Source organism: Antechinus flavipes, chromosome 3, assembly GCF_016432865.1.
Source record: "Antechinus flavipes isolate AdamAnt ecotype Samford, QLD, Australia chromosome 3, AdamAnt_v2, whole genome shotgun sequence".
Taxonomy (NCBI): Eukaryota; Metazoa; Chordata; class Mammalia; order Dasyuromorphia; family Dasyuridae; genus Antechinus; species Antechinus flavipes.
Genome location: NC_067400.1, coordinates 584074349 through 584093509, shown reverse-complemented (window position 1 = coordinate 584093509; position 19161 = coordinate 584074349). Strand labels below are relative to the sequence as shown.

Sequence of the window (19161 nt, the reverse complement as noted above, 5' to 3'; positions counted from 1 at the left end):
AAGCTCTTCCCAATTCCTAGAGACAGCCAAGCTCCCTCCTTCCTCAATATCAATACTTCCCTGTGCTGTATTCCATTGTGGAGTGTTAGTTCTTTCAGGGAAGATGGTTTCTGTCATTTTTCAATCCCAACCCACAACCAAGGTATCATGTATACTCAAGGCATTTGATAAATGTTGGCTAGACTATCCTGGATTAAACTGGCTCAGATATTTAAAATTGTTTTTCTTCCATTCCCAAAAGAAAAATATTAATAAAACTTGGGAAGGTGACAAAGTAAAATATTTCCAGAAACCTTCCCCCTTATAACTTTGACATCTCTGGTCACCATGTTCCCTCTTCAATAGTTTCTCTTCCCTGGTCCTGCTCTTCCTATTTCCTACTGATGATTCTACTGTCTGAACAACCCTTTTCCACTTTCTTTGCTGGGAAACTAGGTACTCCATCTCCCACTTCCAAGGCCCATAGGCATATAGTCTCCTATATCTACATTCTGATGGCTGATAAGAATATCAGCTCTAAAGCCCTAAGGTAGCATCTCTAGGAAGAGTTTCAAAATCTGCACCTCTAAATGATTGAAAGTCATCTCAAACTGAGTAGCCCCCAAGACTCATAAAATGTGCCCCTAAACAAGCCCCTTCGCACAAACTCCCCATTTCTTTGGGAGACAACACCTGCTCCTCGTTAACCACACGTGTAACCTGAGCCCTTCTTGACTTGATTTAATCTCCCTAACTCCCCACCCACAGCCAATCACTTGTCAAGTCCACTGGATTTTTCTTCTACACCTTGAAGATGTCAGCATTTCTCCACTCACAAAGCCACACTTAAATTGAGGCCCTTTGTTACGCACTAAGAGCTTCTCTAATTGGTCCCAGTCATTCCCCCTGCCATTCCCCCTTAACAAAACTCCATCTGCCACCTCTGTGCTTTGAAACGGTCGTCCTTTATGCTTGGCGGGGAGATCCTTGAACGAGAGGACTATTCAAACTTCAACACAGGAGCCTTAAGCCTGCACTTACTGTTACTAAATGCTCATCAAATAGCTTTTTACTAACTTAATGTGCAAAGACCACCTATTCCACAATAAAAATATCATCTTTCTAAAGGTAGGCAATTTTTTGTTTCTGCCTTTATTTGACTTACACGTGAGTCTTTTGATTTTTTTATTTTATTGTTTTCTTCTGAACTTAAACTCCATATAAAATGACCATTTCTTTATCTGTTGTAGAGCAGAAGGAAAAGAATATATATGAAACAAGCTTGTTTTTTATGTATATAATAAATTCAACATGTATTATTTGTAGCTGTCCAGCTTATTGTGAATTTTTCCAGACTGCTCAGATTTTAATAACATTTGCTGAATTCAATTCAGAATGAATGAATGTTATCCCTAAATAGATAATTCACTATTTTACTTAAAGAAGTAAAGGACATCAGGGAAATGAAGTATCATGAAAGAGGAAAACTGAAGATAGTTGAAGGGATACCTGGAAGCATGAAGACAAACATTATACTAAAGACACATTCTTCCTGGTGAGCAGATAAAAACAAGGTAGAATCTTTTTTTTCTTTTATTAAACTTAACAAAATTTTCTTTTAACTTGCTTTCATTTCAGAATCATGACACATTCAAAGAGGCAGCAATGAGAACCCTGACACAAAGCCAACTAATACAAAAAAGAATTAGAAGGGGGGAAAAGAATAAGAGATATTGAGAGTGGAAATTAATGGATCTAGTGGTCAAAAGCAAAGACTTTTGAGGAGGAGAGGAGAGAAAGGGAGAGAGGGGGATGGGGGAAAGAGAACAAAAACAGGAAAAACAGGGTGATGGCAAATATACACTTAGTAATCATAACTGTGAATTTGAATAGGTTTAAATAAGTGAACAGCAGAAAGGGTTGGTAGCCAGAATCCAATGCTGTTTGCAAAAGGCATGTCTGAATCAAGAAAGCACACATGCATAATTAAAATAAAGGGCTGAAAAAGATTCTCATATAATTCAGCTGAACTAAATTAAAAAAAAAAAAAAAAACACCAAGGTAGCAATTATGATCTCAGACAAAGCAAAAATAGAATTAAAAGAGGAAATCAGGAAAACTACATTTTGCCCAAAAACAATAAAGCAAAGTTCCTTTGATAGGGTTCATTTCTCAAATATACAAGGAACTGAATCAAATTTATAAAAATAGCAGCTATTCCCCAACTAATAAATGGTCAAAAATATGAATAAGCAGTATTCAAAAGAAGAAACCAAAGCTACTTTAATCATATGAAAATTGCTCTAAAACATTACTGATTAGAGAAAAGAAAATTAAAACAACCTCGGGATACCATCTCACATCTATCACAAATGACAAGCTGAAGGGCCATGGAATAATTAAGATATTAATATACCTCTTCCTGTAAACTGGTCCACCATTCTGCAGAACAAGTTGGAAGTATACTCAAAGGGCTATAAAACTCTTCATATTCTTTGACTCAGCAATAACACAACGAGGTCTTTATCCCAAAGATATTCAAAGGACCAAATGTACAAAAATAATTATAGCAGTTTTTTTTGAGGTAGTAAAGATTTGGAAATTGAGGGGATGCCCATTAATTGAGGAATGGCTATAATATTAGTTGGTGTTAAGAGATGATTAGGAGGATAGTTTCAGGGGAAAAAAACATGGAAAATCAATATGAAGTGAAGTAAGAACTGTAAGATCATTGTGCATAGTAACAGCAATGTTGTAACGACGATCAACTGAAAGACTTGGCTATTCTGATAAACAAAATGATCCAAGACAATTCCAAAAGACTTATGATGAAAAAATGCTATTCATCTCCAGAAAGAAAAGTGATAGACTATGAGTGCAAACTAAAGTATAATTTTCTTACTTTGTTTTTAAACTTTTTTTTGAGTGATAAGGCTAATACAGAAATACATTTTGCATTATTTCACATGTATAATTGATTTTTTTTTCCCCTCAGTGGGTAAGGGAAGGGTGGAATGATGGAAGAGCATTTAAAACTCATTTTAAAAAGAAAAGAATGTTAAAAATAATAATTTTTAAGGGGAAGAAAAAAATAGAGCAAGCCTGCTGAATACCTTACGAACTGAACTGAAATAATTTCAGGTTGAATAGACTTCTAACAAAAATATGTAGTAATCTCAGGCAGTATAATGTAGCACAAATAATAGATGCAGGTTTGCCTCAGTTCCAACAAAAAACAGCAACAGGACTTTGAGTAAGTCATTAAAATTTGGTGGGTCTTAGTTTTTTCATTTGCATAATGAAAGCAATAATATTTGGATTCTTTAGCCTCACAAAAAAAACTGTTAAAAGATAAAGGACTACATGAGCTTAACAAGATAGTATTCTCAGAGTTCATTTTAAGCCAACATTCAATCAAGACATTCCTTTCCAGATCACATCCTATATACTATAAACAATTAATCTCTACCATCAGCTTAGAATGAAAAAAATTAGCACTGCATGGGAGGCTCAGTTAAATGTTATGAAGTAAATTTTCATTATTACCACAAAAATCTCTGACATGAAAATTATTACATGAACAGATCGGCTCTATAGTGGATCAGTTCAGATGAACTTAGTACCATGTGAACATGACCAAAGTCATGGTTTTGATCTCTATGTGGTCTAAATAGTGTCTCCAAAATTCTTATGATGAAAGGATCAATGATCAACTTGTAAGCAAAACCAACATAGTCAAATGCACATCAGAGCTCCCAAAGAAAATAAATAGAACTATATTTGGACAATATATATTAATTCCCATCACAGTTAAACTATGAATGATGGCATGGCTGATATGGCACCAATACAAGATAGTAAAATACCATAAAAATAGCCTTTTTTCCTGGATCTTCTATGCTTTCTATATGCCTAACAAGTACCGTAGTGCCCAAATTTACAAAAATTCTTGCAGTTTTTAAAATTGAGAAATCCTACCATGATTGAACAATAATCAAATTCATCAGATATTTCCCCTTCCACAGAGAAGGATATACCCGTTTAAGCAAAAATATGAAAACCCATGAATTTTTACTTTATATAAAAGTATGATGGGCAGCTAGGTGATGCAGTGGATAAGAGCACCAGCCCTGAAGTCAGGAGGATCTGAATTCAAATATGACCTCAGACACTTAATAACTTCCTAGCTGTGTGACTCGGAGTAAGTCACTTAACCGCAACTGCTTCAGGAAAAAAAAAAAAAAAAAAAAGAGTATGATGTATGCTAAATATGTGCCGTGAGTCAAAAAATAAACTTAAGATGATAAAAATAAGCAAAACCAGTCAGTGGTCATTGCAGAATAAAACTCACAGCCTCAATACAAATGTTATAAGGCACTCAGCCTGCAGAGCATTTTACACAAACTGGCCGTGGACAAGAATATAAATTAAAAAACAAAGACAAGGCACAACAAAGATATTATTGGCAACTTTCATCACAAAATCTTTACTTACCTGTGAGAGTCCAGGCGACGACGCATGTCCTGGTGGGGTTGCTGCAAGATTTGGATGTCCCTTGTTTATTTCATGTGCTGAATAAGGGGAAGGGGTAGGAGGTCCAGGTTGTCTTGCTACTTGTGTTACCTGTGAGGAAATAAACCTTTAGTAAAATTGTTATAAAAACAATCAGATCTGCAAAAATCTATGAACTTATGCTGCTAAATTATAATATCTATAATAAATATCTGTAGTTGCAATATTTCATCAAGTGGCTAGAAACAAGTATGGATCATTCTGTATCCTTGACAACTAGTAAGAACAAGGGATAAACACTAAAGAGAGAAAATATCTTTAACATCTTTATGAACCAGAATAACCTATTCATCTAAGTTGACAGTCTATTATGAATCAAAAAAATAAAAGCTTCCACACATTTGTAAAATATTTCATGATAACCAAGTGAATTAGGTTTTGTGGATCCTAATATGGCCATTTTGTATGAGAAAAAAAGATGCAAAGAGGTCACGAAATTTGCCTACTGTCACACAGCTAATAAGTCCTTAAGTGTACAAACTCACACCCACAGAAATCCAAACTCCTGTCTTTGTCAACCAAATCATGTTGCAATCAAAGGGTTTAGAGCTGTAGCAATACAACTCATTTTACAGGAGACCAACTGAGGTATATCTAAAGTACAGAGGTAACAAGGGAGTCAGTTGCTCAATGAATAAAATACTGGGCCTGGAGTCAGGAAGATCTGCATATAATCCAGGCTCGGTACCAAGAAAGCCACTTCACCTCTGCCTGCCTTGCCTTCCTCATCTGTAAAATGGAGATACCAGTACCTACTATTGTGAAGATCCAATGAGATCATGTTTCTAACATGTTTTGTATAGCTTAAAACACTATAAATAAGTGGCAATTACAAGGGTGTCATTTACATTTAAAGTTTCTGTTGACATAGCATTTTTTTTTTAAAAAAATCACTGATAGTGTCTGATACTTTTCTTTTAAGGACCCAAAGAACTACGAGCATGGTAAGAAAAAAAAAATCAATCACTTATCCAGAATTGTGTGGGAGCAGGGCTATATTGGAAAAACATGAAATACTCCATAGAATTTGATCTGGAAATCAATCAACAAGCATTTAGTAAGAAAGAACTAGAGGTTGGGAACTATTTTCAGTACAGGACAATAGGTAAATAAGGTTAATTCTGGGAGAGTCTAGTACCTACAAGGATCAGGAAGAGCCTCAAATATAAAGTGATGCCTCAGTAAAGCTTGGAAGGAAAGTAGGAATTCTAAGAGGAAAAGGTAAGGAATGAGTACACTATAGGCAAGGGTTACAGCCAAAGGAAAGCCATGGAGACCACATACGGAGTAACAAACAAAAAAGAACAATTTGGTTGAGCCAAAAAATACATCAAGGAGAGTAATGTAAATAATAGGGTAAGTTGGAGACACAATGTGGAGGGCATTAAAGACCAAATAGAAGCTTCTATATTTGATGCCAGAATAGGGAATTATTGTAATTTATTCAATAGGGGAGAGACATGGTCAAATCCCTATGTGTGGAATATTACTTTGGGGCCCACATAAAGCAATCCATTCATAAAACATAAACATAAAATATAAAAATGTTTATGGGTTTTTAGCCCAAAACTTTGTTGAAGCATTAATATCTTAATTATTTCTTAGTTAATTACTGAGGATTCTTTTATTTAATGTCACATCATCAGCAACTGGGATTGATTTTATTTCTTCTTTGGGGAATGGCTGAACAAAGTTTAGAAAGAAGGAAGCAAACAATTACTTAAGTGCCTATTTCTGTGTCAGGCAATGTGATAAACTCTTTACAAATGTTATCTCATTTGATCCTCACAACAAACCTGTGAATTAGTTGCTATTAGTATCCTCCTTTTTATATATGAGGTAACTGAGGTAATCAGAAATGGCTTCTCCAGTGTCACACAGACAATTAAGTACCTCAGGCCATATGTGAATTCAGGTCTTCCTTAGTTCAAGGCCAGGGCTTTGTGCACTGAATATAATAGACTACTACTGCACTGTAAGGAATGACAAATGAAGAAATTTGAAAAAATATGAATTGAAGGATTAAAAAAAATTACTTGTTATAAGAAATGGTTCTCAGGACACAAAGATGCAGAAGAAAATTAAGGTGAGGAAAAAATAAAATATATAATAATTTTTTAAAAATAATGAATATGAAAAATACAGACCAGCATGGGAACTTTTATATGAACTTCTGCAAAGAAAATAAGCTACCCAATGACAACAATGTAATTCAAAAGAACAAGAAAATAATCAAATGAAGGATGACCCCCCCCTCTCTCTAAGAACAGATGGGATGATGGGAGATGTACATTGACCAAAATGCCATACTTTAAATCTTACCACAAATGTGTTATCTCATTTCAACTGGGCAACCATTGTAGTAAAACAATACTTTTTTATTCCTTCTTATTTGCTTCTTTGGGGCATTTGAGTAGTGCAATGGATAGAGTGTTGGCCCTGAAATCAGGAGACTCATTTTCCTGAGTTCAAATCTGGGCTCAGACACTTATTAGCTCTGTGACCCAGACAAGTCACTTAAGTTAGACAAGTTTGCCTCAGTTTGCTATTCTGCAAAATGAGCTGGAGAAGGAAATGGCAAACTATTCCAGTAACTCATCCAAGAAAACCCCAAATGGGGTCATACCGAGTTGAGTTGAATCTGGCTGAAAAAACGACTGAACAAAATTCTTTATTGCCCATTGTCAACAACAGCTGTTTTAAATCTTCTCTTCTCTCCTAAAGTCTCCCTCACAATGCCAGTCTCTAACTTTTCTAAAGAAATCTGACCTCACACTTTGAGATAGTACTATTACACATCTCAAAATGTCTTGCCATTAAGCTAAATTTTCAATACTACAGTTTCAGATGAAGTAGCCTCACAGCAAGTCAACCCTGTGGCAAGTAACCTTAACACCATCCCCCATCCATCTCCTCTCACAATTATGTCCCATTCCATCTTTGATCTCCTTCTTATAGATCCGTTCTCTCTGCTACCAAACCAACGTACCCAGATCTTTTGTATCTTCAAAAAACTTTCATGGGCCCATCTCCCACCATAAACTATAATCTGGAATCTCTCCTTCTTTTTTCAGTCAAACTCCTCCAAAGAGTTGGCTTACACAAGGTGCCTCTGGTTCTTATCTCACTCAGTTCTTACAATATGGTTGGTGACCTTATCCCCTCACCTGAAACTGCTCCCTCCAAGTTACCAAATCCATTCCCCAAAGGACAAATCATCAAAAAACCTAAATAAAGCCCTTCATAGCTGTGTTTGGGATTATTCTGCTTTCCTTTATGAAAGAGGCAAAAGGGTCTTTCTGCTCCTCCTCCCACACACTATTCCATCTTGCCTCTGTACCCTAAGAAAGGTCATCACCCTTGCTTGAAAGACACTCACTCTTCATCTCTACTTTTCTGACCAAACAGCAACTTGCAAAGTCTTTAGTTATGCTTCTGGAAATCTGCCCAAAAAGGCACATCCAAGATGCTGGAGGCCTTCTAGGTTCCCTGGCAATGCATATCACCAACAAGGAGAGGCTGACATCCCTGGCCCAACTACTGAAGCAGCCCCCTGCTCTCCCAAGCCTGCTGACATCCAGGCCCTTGACATGACACCTGTCACCCTAAGGAGCCTGGGGGACGCAGGCACTCCCAGCCACATGTTCCCACCGGAAGAGCACTGATGGCCCGGCATTCAGGAAGAGCCTGCCTGAACCATGTCAGGGTCCAGCTCGTCATCAGTTAGGGGCAAATACCCAACACACAAGGGCCTGCCGAAAGGCCAATAGTCAAGATAATGAATTCTCTTCAATCACATGACTCTTCCTGTCTGAGACTTAAGCCAAACTCTTAGATGACGACGAAATTAGGATGTCTCTATTCCAGAGTGTAAATAGGGAGCATGTGTCATCTGTAAGTAGATGGCTCTGAAGGAACTTACCATCTACAGGAGATCCCTCCTGCGCTAGGCTGGGCTCTGGATAACCTCCATGACAGGAGCAAGGACTTCTGTGTCTCATGTTTATCCCTGTTTTCTATTTCGTAGTAATAAGTACCCTCTCGAACAAAGTGACCTCTGTTCCTGTATCTTCCAAGGAATCTTACAAAATTCTGACACAAGTTTGTGGAGGAGGCTTTAAGGAAGCATTAGGAGGCCCTACTGAGTCATATTTTATTTTAATAGTCAACAAACCAGAAGGACAGTAACATCTTGTACTCATTCCATCTTTCTCAATACGGGTTGCTATCAAATAACATTTGTGAAAGCCTTCCTGGCTCCCTGATCCATTCTTTTTCAGATGTCCCCTGTGTGTGTGGATGATTCTCATAAAGATTTGGTAAAGATAAGAAATGTGGCATCGAGGAGTTGTTATATTCTCTTTTTTTAAAAGTCAATATTTATTGCTATCATTTTTTTACAACTCCTATAGTTCCTAATATATTCCTTTTCCAACTCTTCCAAGAAAACCAACCTTTATACTTTATAATAAAGAATAAAAGGGAGAGGGGAATAACAGGCAGTGCTCCCTCTTTGTTGTTCTCCCACTTCTGCCACAAAGAAACAGAGGAAATCTTTTCCCCCCAATTTTTGCTTTAAGGCAAAATTTTAATGCTGGTTATTATAATTTTGCAATATTCAATTTTATTGTGTTGTTGGTCTTTCCATTTACACTGTTGCAGTCATTATGTATATTATATTTCTGTTTCTGTTTAATTCATTTTGCCAAAGTTCATTTCTCTTCATGCTTCTTTATATTCATCAAATTCATAATTTCTTATTTTATTTCCAATTCATTGCCAATTCAACCCAATAAACATTTATTAAGCACCTATTATGTGCCAGGCACATTGCTATGTACTAGAATACAAAATGGTAGGGAGGGGGAATCTAATAGGAGAAACAAATGAAAGAAAGCTGAAAGGGAGGTGGGAGTAGGAAGGGGTGATACATGACAGGAGATCCTAGGTTCCAGGGATGATGATGGTGGCAGTACTGCTGTACTGGTGGAATACACGGGGAACAGAGAAAGTTTTAGATCTTGCACCTTTCAATCAGAAGGGCAGAGGCCTAAAGAGCATTCACTAGGTGCTAAGAGTACCAAAGCCAATGTCTTCTCTGAGATGAGGAGAGTCCTACAAAGTGGAGGATGGTGGAGTTAAATCTAAGGAGTAAAGCTGCTGGAACATCACAAAAAGTGTTGTTATAACTGGCATGTGGAGGACTTAATTTTTTTTTTAAATATCAGTGACCTTCTTGGGGCATATGCTGAGTATAGCAGATAGAATTCAGCACAGAATCAAGCCAACTCATGTTTGAATATGACATCACATACTTCCTAGCTGAATGATTCTAGACATCTCACACCTCTCTCTGCCTCAGTTCCCTCAGCTGTAAAAGGGATGATAATAGCACCTTCCTCCCAAAATGCTGAATCAAATGATAACACTTAAGGTTGGCCCAAAGCAAATGCTTAATAAATCTTTATTCCTTTCCATTTCCCCAGCCTTTCTGTTAGCCTAAAACAATGGATTCTTCTCAATGCAATCTCATTTTGACTCTCTTTGTTTCAAGTTTTATTTTCAAGTGCACAGTTAAGATTCCCTTTTCTAACTTAACCTATTATCCTCTTCCATTTGTGTTATAACTTTATTTTACCCTCCACCATTTTCTCATCTATTTTTTTCTTCTCTTTTCCTCTCACTCTTTTCCAGTTCCACATGCAAAGTACAGAAAGAAGCAGTATTTTCTGATCCCTCTGCCCAAATCCTCATCTCCAATTTGCATGATTTTTTCTCTATTTTTAATTCTTTTTTAGTTTTGTCTCTGCAGTTTTAACTTTATTTTCTCTCTTTAAGCCTTTCTTCAATTCCTGCCACAAAATGCTCTATGTACATGTGTCTTTTAAACTCACTCCTCGACTTCAGTCTTCCAAATTAACAGACTCTTCTCACATATCCCATCCTAATAAATAGCAACTTGCTCCTCTTTGTTCATCATTTCTTTTAGAGTTATTAATTTTTTACATTTTCTTTACTAAAAACAACAAAACAGGACAAAATTACATGATGACTTAAGTTTATGTATTACACTTAACCCCTTTCATAGCCAAAAGAGAGTAAGATTGTAAAGGACTATCTCTTCTCCCCCATTATAGCATTTTATATAATGAATATAACATTCACTGTAAAAGAAAAAAATTGTGAAGGACTTAAAAACTAGAACCTAGTCAGTGACCAGCCACAACTTTGGAAGTCCAGTTCTGATGGGTGCTTCCTACTTCCCAAGAGGTGAAAAAATTGTTTCTTTTTTTCTGCTGTGCAGTGCACAGAAGTGTATTTTTTAAGGGAGGTGGTGTGTGTAGAATAAAAAGGAGTTTAGTGAGAGTAATGTGGAAGGAGGGAAGGAGAAAAGGGAAAAGGGAAGGAAAAGGGAATAAAGGCCTACCAATGAAACATTTTTAAATGTACACACAAAAATAGAAGAAATTTCAGAGAGAAAAAGATGAGCAGGTCAGCTCTGAAAATATGTGGTGAATTTATTACACACTTTTAAAAAATGTACCTAACAAATTTGCTATTTTGTGTACATTTTTCTGTATATCTACACACACATACAATATTTCTTTGTAAATGTTCATGTTTATTGGTAAGTTCAGTTCACATTAACAAAGATAAAAATTTTGAGAAATAAAAAACATGTACATGTGTACACAATGTGTGAACTATGATATACGTCAAAAGATTCTGAAGAAAAAATGCAAAATACACTCTAAGAAAGTGAATAAAATACTCATCTTTTTGATAGAGAGCCTACTATTAGCTATCTTGCTAAAAGAGAAAAGAGAGAAGAGATAAAACTTCCATATATTAAAAGTATTCATAGAAATACTCTTTTGTAGTAACAACAACTGAAAACAATGAAAGGCTCTAATTGGGGAAGAGTAAAAACAAATTGTGGTATGTGAATTAAAATAACTACTAGGCAGGAAAAAAAAAATATGATTACCAAGAATTCCATGAACAATTTTTACCAACAAAAGTAAATTTTATCAGCAAAGAACCAGAAAACATTATGCCCAATGATATATATATAAGGGAATATTGTTATATTGTGAGAAACTATGAATATGATGAACAAAGAGAAGACTGTTAGAAACTGATGCAGAATGAAGTAAGCAGAGGCAAGAAAACAATTTATGTAGAGACTAGAATAATATAAATGGAAAGAAAAGCCTCCAAAAATTCAAAAGTGAATATAACAAAATTATAAAGATCAAGCAAAGTTTAAATGAAGACAGATAATCTCCACCTACTCTTCTTAGAGGAGGAAGGTCCACAGGAGTCAAATGTATATATTTTGGGACTTTTTCAGTGTATGTTGTTGTACTGACTTTTTCAATCCTTCTCTTTTCCTTTCTTTGATAAATAATACTACTTGCTATATATGAGATAGTTCTCTGGGAAGGGGAAAGGAGACACACTGGGAATAACTATGATGATATAAATAACAGAACATATTAACTAAAACCTTATTTGAATTTTAAAATGCATATATACACAATAATTACAACAATGTAAATGGGGAAAAACTAGAAAAATAAAGCAATGCTTTAATATTAAAATAATTAAACTCAGCTCTAGGGGAAAAAAAAAAGAATGAGAAAATAAAGCACTACTATTACACCTTTCCTTGCAAAAATCAGGGACAAGAAACATCAGACACACTGAGGCTCAGTTGATGTGTATGGTTAGTTATTTTTTCATTTTTACTCTTTATTCTTTTACAAGTTTAAAAGTAGAAATCCAAGTAAATCACTCAACCTATCACTAAAAAAAAATTGACAAGATACTAGGCTCAGATATTTGTCACTCAAAGGTATGAAGTAGATGTGAACAAGATCTAAATACTCTAGTGCAGGGATCCTCAAACTTTAAATAGGGAGCCAGTTCACTGCCCCTCAGACTGTTGGAGGGCCGGACTATAGTAAAAACAAAAACTTCGTTTTGTGGGCCTTTAAATAAAGAAACGTCATAACCCTGGGTGAGGGGGATAAACATCCTCAGCTTTTGCATCTGGCCCGCAGGCAGTAGTTTGAGGACCCCTGCTCTAGTGAATCAATCAATGAACCATTGAATTTAGATTAATCATTTAGATTTAGACTTCAACTTGCTGGTTCCAACAGTTGTCACCTCATTTGAAGTTTTCTTGGCAGAGATACTGGAGTAATTTGCCTTTCCTTCTCCAGCTCATTTTACAGATGAGGAAACTGAGGCAAAAAGGGTTAAGGGTCACCCAGTTAATGTCTGAGGCTGGATTTGAGCTCAGGAAAATAAATATTCTTAATTCCAGATCTGACACTCTATCCACCAAGCCATCTAGCTGCCCTCAACCCAGAAGTCCTTAAAAGTCACTGGATTACAGAATGCCATTTCAACAGAATTATATTAGCAATGGATAAGGAAACTTGATGAGCCACAAGATCATCAGTAGATCATCAATGAAACAACAGTCACCTGAGAAGCTGGGGTTCCTTCCTTCTAATTTGGTCAGAGAAAGAACTCAAGGCCTTTTCTTCTGAATTTGTATTGCTATGGGAATATTACTACTCTATAGGAAATAATCAGAGAGGCCTGGAGAGACTTACAGGAAGTGATACTGAGTGACATGAGCAGAACCAGGAGATCATTGTACACAGCAACAACAAGACTATACGATGATCAATTCTAATGGACATGACTCTTTAGAACAATGAGGATTGAAGCTAGTTCCAAGATCTTGTGATGGAGAGAGCCATCTACACTCAGAGAGAACTGTGGGGACTGAGTGTGGACCACTACATAGCATTTTCACTCTTTTTGTTGTTGTTCCTGTTGTTTGCTTGTTTTTTCTCATTTTCTTCTCTTTTTTTATCTGGTTTTTCTTGTGTGGCAAAATAAATGTGGAGATATGTTTAAAAGAATTGCACTTCCAATGTAGAAGATGGAAAGGGAGAAAACAAATTTGGAACAAAAGGTTTTGCAGGGATAAATATTGAAAATTATCTTTGCATGTATTTTGAAAAGTAAAAAGTAATTGTTATAATTAAAAAAAAAAAAAAGAAAGAAAGAAAAGAAGAGCATCGAAGAGGGCTCTGGACCAAAGATCCAAGTGGCTGAAATAATGTTAACCAACAACAACAACAACAACAAGAGGAAATTATAAAAGATGAATTAAATAATTTTCATTATCTGAAACTGAGTTTTTACATGAATAAAATTAATAGTAGGATAAAAAAGTAAATGATTGGAGAAAAAAATCTTTCTACAAAATATTTCAGATAAGGAAGACAAAGAGAAATGCTGTTGTAGGACAGAGAGTTTGTCTTAGAACCAAGAAGATATGGGTCCAAGTTTCCCCTCAGAAGCCTCAGACTGTGCAATTTTATGTTCTAGACAACTCTATTGGGACTCTACATTATGGGTGCCAACATACATTAGAGAGAATTTCCTTAATTGGCAGCTCCCTATAACCAATGAAGTCATAGTTTCAGTCCCTATCCCTCACTAAAGCAAATGGAGGATGGAAATATTTAGGAGCAAAAGCTATTCCCCAAAAGATAAAAATCAAAGGATATGATTTGAAAAGGACTGCAAACTCTAAACAGCATATGGAAGAATGTTCCAAATCATTAATAAGAAAAAGGAAAATCAGAGCAATCCTGAGGCTTCACCTCATATAAAGCAAATTAGCAAGACTGAGAAAAGATAACAATAATCAATGGTGAAAGGTATGGAAAAAGATAATAATCTTAATGCATTACTGTTGGAACGGTGAATCAGTATGCCTTTTCCAGAAAATAATTTGAAATGATGCAAATCAAGTGGCTGAAATGTCTAGATCTTTAAACTACAGATTTATTTGATAGTCATAAAGATGTACTCTCAAGGTCAATAACAAAAAGAAAGATCTAGTATTGCTCAAAATATTTGTAACACCACTTTTTTGGAGTGACAAAAAACTGGAAATAATGTTGATAACTATCATTTGGGGAAGGCAAAACCAATTATAGATAAACTTAACTAATATTACCATGCTGGAAGGATCAATCTGAGGAAAAACAAGTAGCATGAACTTAATGGTGCACAATGAAGTAAGAAAAAGACAGAAGTAAATACGAGCACCATAGTGTAAAGTAGTACAATCAGCAAGAGAAGATACTTCTTATCCTACTTCTCTGCAAAGGGAATAGAAATTATGGGTGTAAAGCAATGAATATAACAACAAACTTTTTTAAAAATATATTTGTCAGCTTGGCAAGAATTTTCCCCCTTTCTTTCTCTTCTAAAAAATTCTTTGTGATATGGGATGGCACTCTGGCAGGGAGGAAGAGATACAGTGAGAAATTCAAGTAATATGAAAAAAAAACCATTTTTAAAAAGAAGAAATAATGTGGATAATATAAAATGTACTGTCCCAATTTTAAAAAGAGAAAAAAAGATTCGAATCGAAAAGCTATATTAGAGTTAGCTGAATTTCATCCCATTAAATTTCCACAATCTATTATCACTGTCTTTAATTATTTGTCCTAAACCCCAAAAATAATTAAAATTCTGCCTAAATTGGACTACTTCTTCAATACCAAACTGCCAAAAAGTTATTTTATAGAATTAGAAAAAATAATAACAAAATTCATCTCAAGGAATATCCAGGAAATTAATGGAAAAATTTACAAAGGATGGTGACTTAACAGTAATAAATCTAAAACTATATTATAAAGCAGCAGTCATCAAAACCATTTGGTACTAGCTAAGAGTGGTAGATCAATGGAATAGATTAGAAACACATGACACAAACAATCAAGGCCTATAATAATCTAGGTTTTGTTAAACACCCAAACTCCAGCTTTGAAAAACTAGAAAATAATGTCAAAAATTTGGAATAGATCTACATCTCACACCCCATACCAAAATAAGTTCAAAATAGATACATGATTTGGGCATAACGGATGACACTATAATCAAATTAGAAGAACAAGGAATAATTTATCTATCACACCTTTGAAGAAGAATTAGAGAATATTATGAAAGGCAAAATGGACAACTTTGATTAATTAAATTTAAAAGGTTTTACACAAGCAAAATCAACAGAAACAAGATTAAAAGGGAAGTACAATGCCAGTGTTTCCAATAAAGGTCTCCTTTCTAAAATATATAAAGATCTGTGTCAAATTTATAAGAATACAAATCATTTCCCAATTGATAAGTGGGTCAAAGGATATAAACAGATACTTTTCAGATGATGAAATTAAAGTTATCTATAATCATATGAAAAAAGTACTCTAAATCACTATTGATTAGACAGATGAAAATTAAAACAACTCTGAGGTACCACCTCGTACCTCTCAGATTGGCTAAGATGACAATGATAAATGTTGGTGGGGTTATGGGAAAACTAGGACATTAATGCATTGTTGGTAGAGTTGTGAAATGATCCAACCACTCTGAGAGCAATTTGGAGCTATGCTCAAAGGTTTGTAAACTCTGCATACCTTTGGTCCAGCAGCACCACTACTGGGTCTCTATCCCAAAGGAATCATAAAAGAGGGGAAAAGTCCTACATGTGCAAAAATATTTGTAGGAGCTCTTTTTGTGGTAGCAAAGAATTAAAAAACAAAAAGATGCTCAACTGGGTAATGGCTGAACAAATTGTGGTATATGTAAGTAATGGAATATTAGTTCTATAAAAAGTGATGAACAAGCTGATTGTATAAATTCCTGGAAAGATTTACATAAACTGATGCTGAGTAAAACAAGCAGAACTAGCAATAAACTGTACACAGTTAACAGCAAGAATGTACAATGATCAACTATGAAAGGCTTGGTTCTTCTCAGTGATTCAAAGCAATCCCAACAGGCTTTATACAGAAAATGCAGAAAAATCCAGAAAAAGAACTAAGGAAATTGAATGTAACTCAACCCATGCTATGTTCACTTCTTTTTCCTGTTTTTTTTTTTTTTCTCTCTCCCCTTTGGTCTTTCCCTTTTGCTCAAATTTTTCTCTCCCAACATGATTAGTAAAGCAATGTGTAATAAAAAAAAATTTTTTTGTCCTCATCTTATTGTTATCATTGATGGGTCTTGGACTTATGTCAAATATAAAAATTTCCTAGTAAAATTTTGATGTTTCTCCATTTTGGTTTAAGATTTATACTTGTTATTATGTTAAAGAAGGCCCTTTTTTACTTAGGCTTACAGTTCTGAGCATGTGAGTATTGCCCTTTTCAAAAGCCTTTTCTGAATATATTCTTGTAATCATATTTTTTTAGATTTTCTATATAGCTTATTTTCTCAAGATGAACTAACCTCACATGCCTAGCATAAATCCAATTTAATCATGGTAAAGAATATTTTAAATGTAGTTCTGTAGTCTTTTTGTCAAAATTTTATTTGAAATTTAAATCAAATCCTCATTAATGATAGTGGTCTTCTTTCCTTGTTTTTTCTCTGAAGTAGATAATGGGATTATGTGGGGCTCATAAAAGAAATTAGGAGAGTGTATTCTTTCTCAACTCATGAAATAATTTCTGTAACATAAGCATTAAAAATTCTTTAAAAATCTGATAGAAATCACCTGAAAACTCAGTTTGACTGGGTTTTTTTTTAACTTTTGGTAATAATTCCTTTATAGATAGCTTGATTTGATTTTCTGAAGCTTGAGATGTCTATTTCAAATTCTATTAATTTAAGCACTTTATATTTTGGTTGGTCTTTCTCTACTTTTTTTAAATTCTCAGTTTTAACGTTATTAAAAAGGTTTAAACTACATCACCAACAAAACCCAACAGCAAGAGATACAAAGAGAAATTCCATTCAGAATAACTGTTGATACCATAAAATATTTGGGAATCTATCTACCAAAGGAAAGTCAGGAATTATATGAGCAAAATTGTAAAAAACTCTCCACACAAATAAAGTCAGACTTAAATAATTGGAAAAATATTAAGTGCTCCTGGATCGGCCGAGCGAACATAATAAAGATGACAATACTCCCTAAATTAATCTATTTATTTAGTGCTATACCAATCAGACTTCCAAGAAAATATTTTATTGATCTAGAAAAAATAACAACAAAATTCATATGGAACAATAAAAAGTCGAGAATCTCAAGGGAATTAATGAAAAAAAAATCAAATGAAGGTGGCCTAGCTGTACCTGATCTAAAATTATATTATAAAGCAGCAGTCACCAAAACCATTTGGTATTGGCTAAGAAATAGATTAGTGGATCAGTGGAAAAGGCTAGGCTCACAAGACAGAATAGTCAATTATAGCAATCTAGTGTTTGACAAACCCAAAGCCCCTAACTTCTGGGAAAAGAATTCATTATTTGATAAAAACTGCTGGGATAATTGGAAATTAGTATGGCAGAAATTAGGCATGGACCCACACTTAACACCATATACCAAGATAAGATCAAAATGGGTCTATGACCTAGGCATAAAGAACGAGACTATAAATAAATTAGAGGAACATAGAATAGTTTATCTCTCAGACTTGTGGAGGAGAAAGAAATTTGTGACCAAAGATGAACTAGAGACCATTACTGATCACAGAATAGAAAATTTCGATTACATCAAATTAAAAAGCTTTTGTACAAATAAAACTAATGCAAACAAGATTAGAAGGGAAGCAACAAACTGGGAAAACATTTTCACAGTTAAAGGTTCTGATAAAGGCCTCATTTCCAAAATATATAGAGAACTGACTCAAATTTATAAGAAATCAAGCCATTCTCCAATTGATAAATGGTCAAAGGATATGAACAGACAATTTTCAGAGGATGAGATTGAAACTATTACCACTCATATGAAAGAGTGTTCCAAATCATTATTGATCAGAGAAATGCAAATTAAGACAACTCTGAGATACCACTACACACCTGTCAGATTGGCTAAGATGACAGGAAAAAATAATGATGAATGTTGGAGGGGATGCGGGAAAACTGGGACACTAATGCATTGTTGGTGGAGTTGTGAACGAATCCAACCATTCTGGAGAGCAATCTGGAATTATGCCCAAAAAATTATCAAATTGTGCATACCCTTTGATCCAGCAGTGTTTCTATTGGGCTTATATCCCAAAGAAATACTAAAGAAGGGAAAGGGACCTGTATGTGCCAAAATGTTTGTAGCAGCCCTGTTTGTAGTGGCTAGAAACTGGAAAATGAATGGATGCCCATCAATTGGAGAATGGCTGGGTAAATTGTGGTATATGAATGTTATGGAATATTATTGTTCTGTAAGACATGACCAGCAGGATGAATACAGAGAGGACTGGCGAGACTTACATGAACTGATGCTGAGTGAAATGAGCAGAACCAGGAGATCATTATACACTTCGACAACGATATTGTATGAGGACATATTTTGATGGAAGTGGATTTCTTTGACAAAGAGACCTGAGTTTCAATTGATAAATGACGGACAAAAGCAGCTACACCCAAAGAAAGAACACTGGGAAACGAATGTAAACTATCTGCATTTTTGTTTTTCTTCCCGGATTATTTATACCTTCTGAATCCAATTCTCCCTACGCAACAAGAGAACTGTTCGGTTCTGCAAACATATATTGTATCTAGGATATACTGCAA

The 19161-nt window shown here is 35.0% G+C and overlaps 1 protein-coding gene across 11 annotated transcripts in view; it reads right to left on the bottom strand.

Moving 5' to 3' along the window:
* The window catches only part of EIF4G3 (eukaryotic translation initiation factor 4 gamma 3), a 386518-nt gene that overhangs the window by 248529 nt on the left and 118828 nt on the right, over nt 1–19161 (bottom strand). For all 11 annotated transcript variants that reach the window (XM_051988328.1, XM_051988325.1, XM_051988326.1 and 8 more), the window contains one exon: nt 4474–4602. The gene's annotated coding sequence lies outside the window, so the exon portion shown is untranslated. The remainder of the gene's footprint in view (nt 1–4473; nt 4603–19161) is intronic.